At 42.8% G+C, this 7,567-nt stretch overlaps 1 pseudogene; it reads right to left on the reverse strand.

The window, feature by feature from the left end:
* Positions 1–2,452: 2,452 nt before the first annotated feature.
* The window catches only part of LOC102813308, a 15,355-nt pseudogene continuing 10,240 nt past the window's right edge, over positions 2,453–7,567 (reverse strand).

A 7,567-nucleotide genomic window follows, 5' to 3' on the forward strand; every position in this document is an offset into this window, starting at 1 on the left:
GTACTGTCTGCAAGTTTGGGTGTTCTTGTGCATCTCTCCTCACTTCATATCAGCTGGATATTTCACTCTCAGTTCTAGTCCTCTGTGGCTATGTCTTTGTCCATGGGATCAAGTGTCCCCAGGTCTCACTACACTTCCATTCTTGACTCTTCCATTTGTTGACTGAATTCAGGTGATGTTGCCACGTATGTTATTCTCTGTTTGTTGTCTGTTCTTGTTGGTTCTCAGTCCACAAAACTCCCTTTAGGATGTTTTGCAGTGCAGTTTGGAGTGGCAAAATCCCTTAGCTTCTTTTTATCCTGGAATGTTTTGAACACACCTCATCTTTCTCCCGCAGAACAGTGGGTAGTTTTAAACTGCTGACTGTGCGATTAGCAGCCTGATTAGTAACAACTATGCTATCAGAGCTCCTTAACATAACCCTAGGTTATTGCTACATATGTAATTAAAGGACTCCTGGTGTGGCATTGTACAATCATTATTGGACTGAGAACCACAAGGTTAGCAGTTCAAACCCACCAGTTATTCCTTGGAAACAGGGTCACTATGAGTCAGAACCGACTTGATCACACTTAACAAGAGCATGTAATTTTTGATCAAAGATATATGTAATTTTTGATCAAAGATGAGTGAAAATTAAGAAGAATTTTTTCTCCATGTAAGTTCATTGTTGTTGTTGTTAGGTGTCATCAAGTCGGTACCAACCCATAGTGACGTTATGCACAGCAGAACGAAACACTGCCCTATCCTGGGCCAACCTCACTATTGTTGCCATGCTTGAGTCCATCAATGTTGCCACTTGGCCAATCCATGTTGTTGGGGGGTCTTCCTCTTTTTCTCTGACCCTCCACCTTACCAAACATGATATCCTTCTCCAGTGACTGGTCCCTCCTGAAAATATGTCCAAAGTATGAGAGATGAAGTTTGGCCATCTTGGCCTCCAAGGAGCACTCTGGCTACACTTCTTCCAAAACGGATCTATTGGTTCATTTGGCAGGCCATGGCACTTTCAATATTCTCCACCAACACCATAACTCAAAAGCATCAATTTTTCTATGGTCTTCCTTATTCACTGTCCAGCTTTCACATGCATATGAGGTTATTGAAAATACCATGGCTTGGGTCAGGCACACCTTAGTCCTCAAGCTGACATCTTTGTTCTTCAACACTTTAAAAAGGTCTTGTGCAGCAGATTTGCCTAACACAATTCATCGTTTGATTTCTTGACTGCTGCTTCCATGAGTGTTGATAGTTGATCCAAGAAGAATGAAGTCCTTGACAACTTCAATCTTTTCTCCACTGATAAGAATGTTGTTTATTGGTCCAGTGGCGGGAATTTTTGTTTTCTTTATATTGAGATGTAATCCATACCGAAGGCTGTGCTCTTTGATCTTCATCAGTAAATGTTTTAACACTTCACTTTCAGCAAGCATATTGCAGATGGTTAATGAACCTTCATACAATCCTGATGCCACGTTTTCCTTCCATATAAGTTCATGGACTCCCTGAAATCTCTCCAAGGATCCAAGAGAGATGTGGATACAGATTAAGAAGTCTATCCCTAAAGACTGCTTAGTATTCTGGATTCATATACAAGCATAGAATATACAGAACTAGTGTAGTGGTTACGAGTTGGGCTGCTAATCACAAAGTCAGCCGTTTGAAACTACCAGCCATTTTGTGAGAGAAAGATGAGCCTTTCTGCTCTCATAAAGATTTACAGCCTCGGAAACCCTATGCAGGGTTGCTATGAGTTGTAACTGACTCCATGGCACATAACCACCACCACCACCACCAATATGTTCCAAGTTTGTCAAGGATCCTATGCTATTTGTTCTTACCTTATCCATTTATACAGAACTGTCAAGCTTTCAGTTTTGACCCTCTTGCTCTTCCCAGCCTGGCCCAGTGCACACACCTTGAGTTGGGGTCACATAGCCTCACATCTCAGGTATGAATAAAATGTGCCCTTGATTCAGGTCAACCCCAAGAACCCCAGAATACACTGCTGCCTAGTACTACACCGTCCCCATAAGTGGTGTGACTTGGGACATTGTTGTTTTGTTTTTGAGTGATACAGTGATTATATTCGAAGCATAAAAACACAAGTGTTTCTGACACTTAGGGTGCTGATTCCTAAAATGATACTTTTCATTCCCCTCTATGATAGCTTCTTGGGAAATGAATTAGAAAAAGTGCAAAGGGGAAAGAAAGGCATGAATTGCTGAAAATTTGCAAAGAAAAGAAGAGCTTATTCAAATTAGCATGCAAGTATCAGCACCCCAAGCAGGAAGAGAGTAGCCTGGGGAAATTTAGTGAAGAGGGTTGCTCCTCTCCACAGCAAAGACTCACCTCCAAAAGGAGGTAGCAGGACACACTTGGCAATTCTGACTCAGTAATGTCTCAGAATTATGGGCTCCCAACTCCCTCCCTGGATTTCCAATTCAGCTGCCTATCTCCCCTGGGCCATGCTCACTGTTACTTGTTCATTGAAGCTGGCCAGGTTTATGCTCTGCTTTGAAAGGTCTGCACCCTCCTGAGTTCTGAGAGTGAAGTGGACCTTGTACACATTAAACTATTCATGATGGTGGTCCATTGTCTCAGCCTGTAGGGCCACCTTTGGCTTGAACCCCAAAGCCGTGTTGAAGTCTTTGAAATGGAACCACTTGAAAATGGCAGACCATTCTACCCCATAGCTCTTCCGTAGTGAGTCCCTCTCCTCAGCGCTTAGCCTGTGTGCTTTGCCAGGTCTGAGTGTGGTGGGATTTAGGTGAGCAATGGGTGGGTGACCAGTTGAGAAACAAGCACTACCTGGAGGGTTTTATTGGCTGATTTTTGGAAGCAGGTTACCAGAACTTTCTGTCTAGTCTGTCTGAGGCTGAAAGTTCTACAGAGACCAACTCGGCACCATTGACAGATGGATGGTTGCAAAGCATGAGACGCATTGACTGGGAATGGAACCCAGATCTCTCACAGGAAGGTGGATCACCAATGCCTTAGACACGTGTTTATGATGCTACAAATCTGCAGAAGAAACTGACTTAAGGGATCCTTTTGCCCTGTGTTACTGCCACGGAAGTCTTTCTTGTTTAGTCCAACCCATCTTATTCACTGACTTCTCTCTCTGTGACTGAGCAATGAGGACAGTGTCTTGTGTAATAAATAAATGGATGACAACTAACTGGGGTTTTAATAACTAATAACCGATGCATGCCTAAGTGGGAAAAAAGTTATGTGATTAGGAAGTGAGATGGGAGATGATGGTCATTAATATTTTCTTGATACCATTCAAGAATTGTTCATAATTGAACCTGCATTAAATAGAGATGGGGAGGAGAAGTAATTTACTGATTTGTTCCTGGCCATCCATGAAAAAAAGGAAACTGCCATTGGTTATATTTTATAAATGAATTACATTGTAGAGGTCATTAGAGATGGTGCAGAAACTGTGCTAATATTAAAGGCAAAGTCAACAACTCTCACTCGGAGTAGACTTCCACCGTAGGTAATGCCCCTGGGAACCTGTAACTTTTCAGCGAATGCAGACAGTTTTGGCTAAGATGAGGGGAAGATGGCAAGACTCTCCCACTCTACTGAAAGAAAGAATTGGTTCAGCATTTTTTGGAGGGCAATTTGGAACTACTTATCAAAAGATTTAATGGGCATACTAATTAATGTAGCAGGGAGTGTGGTGGCTCTATATGATAAACACTGGGCTGTGAACCACAAGTTCAGTGGTTCGAGCCCTCCAGCAGCTCAGCAGTAACAAGATGAGAACTTCTGCTCCCGAAAAGATGTACAGCCTTGAAAACCCTAAACAGGGTCTCTATGAACCAGAACTGACTAGACGATACTTAAAAACGATGACAATAATGAAGCAAATCTTGTTTCCCACCCCTAAATCTAAAGAAATAGCCACACATATGTGCAAAAGTATACAAACCCAAACCTACCAAAACCCAGTCGATTATGATTCATAGCAACTAAACAGGGTTTCCAAGGCTGTAAATCTTTATGGCAACGGACAGCCTCATCCTTCTCCCTTGGAGTGTCTGGTGGGTTTGTGTACTATGAGTTTAGGTGTTGGGGTGCTAGCCAAAAGGACCAAAAAGTACATGAAATAATTTCATTTTCTTTTCATTCCATTTTCCACAAACTTTCTAAAGGTCTTTTATATGTACAGCACTGTCTAATACTTACAATACCAAAAAACAAACAAGACAAATCTGGAAACAGGCCTAATGTCCACATGATGGAGTTCTAGGTAGTTATGAAAAAGAATGACATAGAGCAATATGTGTTGTTTGTTGTTAAGTGCTGTCGCATCGATTCTGACCCATGTTGTTCTTGTAGTTAAGTGCCGTTGAGTCGGTTCTGACCCACAGTGACCCTGTGCTGTATAGGGTTCCCAAGGAGCAGCTGGTGAGCTGGAACTGCTGACCTTGCAGTTCAAACGGCTTTGCAGTCTTGCGCATTAACCCACAGCGCCATACCAGGACTCCTGATCAATATGCTGGCATGGAAAGATGAACACAATTCATTATCAGTTGAAAATGCCGTGGAGTCAGTTCTGACTCATAGTGACCCTATACAGGGTTTCCGAGGCTGTAAATCTTTGTGGGAGCAGAAAGCCTCATCTTTCTCCTATGGAACAGCTGGTAGTTTCAAACTGCTGATCTTGATGGTAGCAGCCCGATTTGCAACCACTCCGCTACCAGAGCTCCATAATTGAAAATAAATAGCATATAAATTTTTATCTGATGCTGTTGTTGGATACTGTCCACTTGGTTCTGACTTATAGTGACCCTGTATAGGGTTTCTGAGAGCGACTGGTTGGTTTGAACTGCCAACCTTGCAGTTAGCAGATACACATTAAAAAAATAATAATAATTAAAAGCACACAGCTTAGCTTATTCTTTTCTTTGACAAGAAGTCAAATAGAAACATTTTAATGCTGTTGTTAGTGGTAATTAAGTCAATTTCTACTCAAAGCAACCTCATGCGTGCAGAACAGAATGGTGGTGTTTCATAGGGTTTTCAAGTAGGTGACCTTTCAAAAGCAGATCACCAGGTCTGACTTCTGAGATGCCTCTGAGTAGGTTCAAACTGCCAATTGTAGCGTAGTGGTTACGAATCGGGCTGCGAACCTTAAGGTCAGCGGTTCAAAACTACCAGCCGCTCTGTGGGAGAAAGATGAGGCTTTCTACTCCCGCAAGGATTTACACCCTCAGAAACCCTGTACAGGGTCCCTATGGGTCAGAACCGACTCGACGGCACTTAACAACAACAACAACAAGTCAAGAGCTTAACAATTTTGGTTCCTAATTGTTCCTCTGCTACTTTCAGTAAAGTTTTCCAAAATCATTTCAACTACTCTCAGCTTCTGATCTGTTCAGTGGAAAAACATACCATCCTTACACCTCACACAAAATGGCTCTTCTCTTTGGGCCTTCAAAAGAAAACCCACTGGAGAAATATTGGTTATTTGCCAGTCCTAAAGAATCTTACATCCACGTGGGGAAATCCAGGACTCAGCTGTTTCCTGTTCTTATCCATCCCAACACAGCACTATCCATTACCACCTTTGTTGTTGTTGTCAGGTGCCATCGAGTCGGAACCGACTCATAGTGACCCCATGCACAGCAGAACAAAACAATGTCTGATCCTGGGCCAACCTCACTACCGCTGCCACACTTGACACCATCAATGATGACACCTGGCTGATCCATCTCGTTGGGGGTCTTCCTCTTTTTCTCTTACCCTCCACCTTACCCAGCATGACATCCTTCTCCAGCCACTATTCTCTCCGGACAATGTGTCCAAAGTAGGAGAGACGAAGCTTAGCCATCTTGACCTCCAAGGAGCACTCTGGTTGCACTTCTTCCAAAACAGATCTATTGGTTCTTTTGGCAGTCCATGGCACTTTCAGTATTCTCCTCCAACACCACAACTCAAAGGCATCAATTCTTCTATGATCTTCCTTATTCACTGTCCAGCTTTCGCATCCATGTGAGGTTATTGAAAATACCATGGCTTCGGTCAGGCGCACCTTAGTCCTCAAGCTGACATCTCTGTTCTTCAATACTTTAAAAAGTTCCTGTGCAGCAGATTTGCCCAATGCAATACGTCATCTGATCTCTTGACCACTGCTTCCGCGAGTGTTGACAGTTGATCCAAGAAGAATGAAGTCCTTAACAACTTCAATCTCTTCTCCATTGATAAGAATGCTGTTTATTGGTCCAGTGGTGAGGATTTTTGTTTTCTTAATATTGAGATGTAATCCATATCGAAGGCTGTGCTCTGTGATCTTCATAAGCATATTATGTTTCAAGTCCTCTTCACTTTCAGCAAGCAAGGTTGTATCATCAGCATATCGCAGGTTGTTAATGAGTCTTCCACCAATCCTGACGCCAAGTTTTTCTTCATAGAACCCAGCTTCTCGTATTATTTGCTCAGCATACAAATTAAACAAGTATGGTGAAAGAACACAACCCTGTCGCACACCTTCCCAATTTTAAAACATTCAGTATTACCACCTTTATCTCAATTTATATTTGTAGAGAACTTTCCAAGTGCCAGGCCTTGTACTAAATGTTTTGTACGCATCACTACATTTTACTCCTCAGAACAAATTTCTTCTACATCCATATTTCAGATTAAAAATCTGGGGCTCAGAGAGGTGAACTGGTGTGCTCAAAGTTCAAGGTTCACACACTGGTAGAAGGCAGATGGACTCCATGTTCACACACTTAACTCTGGTTGAATATGTCTGCAAAGCATAGGTTGATTTTACAACGATCTATGTTGTTGTTAAGTATAGGGTTTCTTGTATAAAGTTTCCAATGAGTGATTTGTGCATGTGAACCACCGACCTTGAGGTTAACAGCCCAGTGTTTATCCCATATCACCACATCAAGACTCCTTACATTCTACAGAGCCTTCTATTACCCATACTATCCTGGGAGCCAAGTATTCTCATTGACCCATTGTGGGCCAGACTATGTCTCTAGGGATTCAGTCAGTATTGGGAGATATAGCGGGGCATACAAGTGGTCTGATCCATTCTTTGATTGCCTGGCAAATTGTCTTGTCTCTCTCTATTGGCCTCATCAACAGTCCTCTCCTGAGTGACAATGAGGTTGCTGGGCCCCCTCTCCTACCAGTACTGTTTCTTTATCCAGCATTGTGCAGCCTTAGCCAGCCTGCTTGTGAGGATAGCGCTCAAATCTGCCTCTGTCCTCAGGCTCCTCTTCTGGCACCCAGCTAAGGATTAGCCTTTCCTCTTTCCAGCAGTCCTTTCTGCGGAAAGTCCACTCCACAGGGCCTTGTGAGTTTCCCTCACCCAGTGGCTGACCATTTACTGGGAGGAAGAAGGGACCAGCAAGATGCGGTTAGCTTTTGTCACTTTCCTTAGAGACAAGTTATGGAGAGTTTGAGGGAATTTGGGATTGATCAAGAAAATATGTGATGGTACTTATCTAAACATTGCACAAGTTTGCTATTGGGAGCTGATGCACTGACAGCTGAATGTAAAGAGTCTTCATGGCAGCAGGAATCTACCAGAAGG

The sequence above is a fragment of the Chrysochloris asiatica genome, unplaced genomic scaffold (assembly GCF_000296735.1).
Source record: "Chrysochloris asiatica unplaced genomic scaffold, ChrAsi1.0 scaffold00107, whole genome shotgun sequence".
In the NCBI taxonomy this organism is placed as follows: Eukaryota; Metazoa; Chordata; class Mammalia; order Afrosoricida; family Chrysochloridae; genus Chrysochloris; species Chrysochloris asiatica.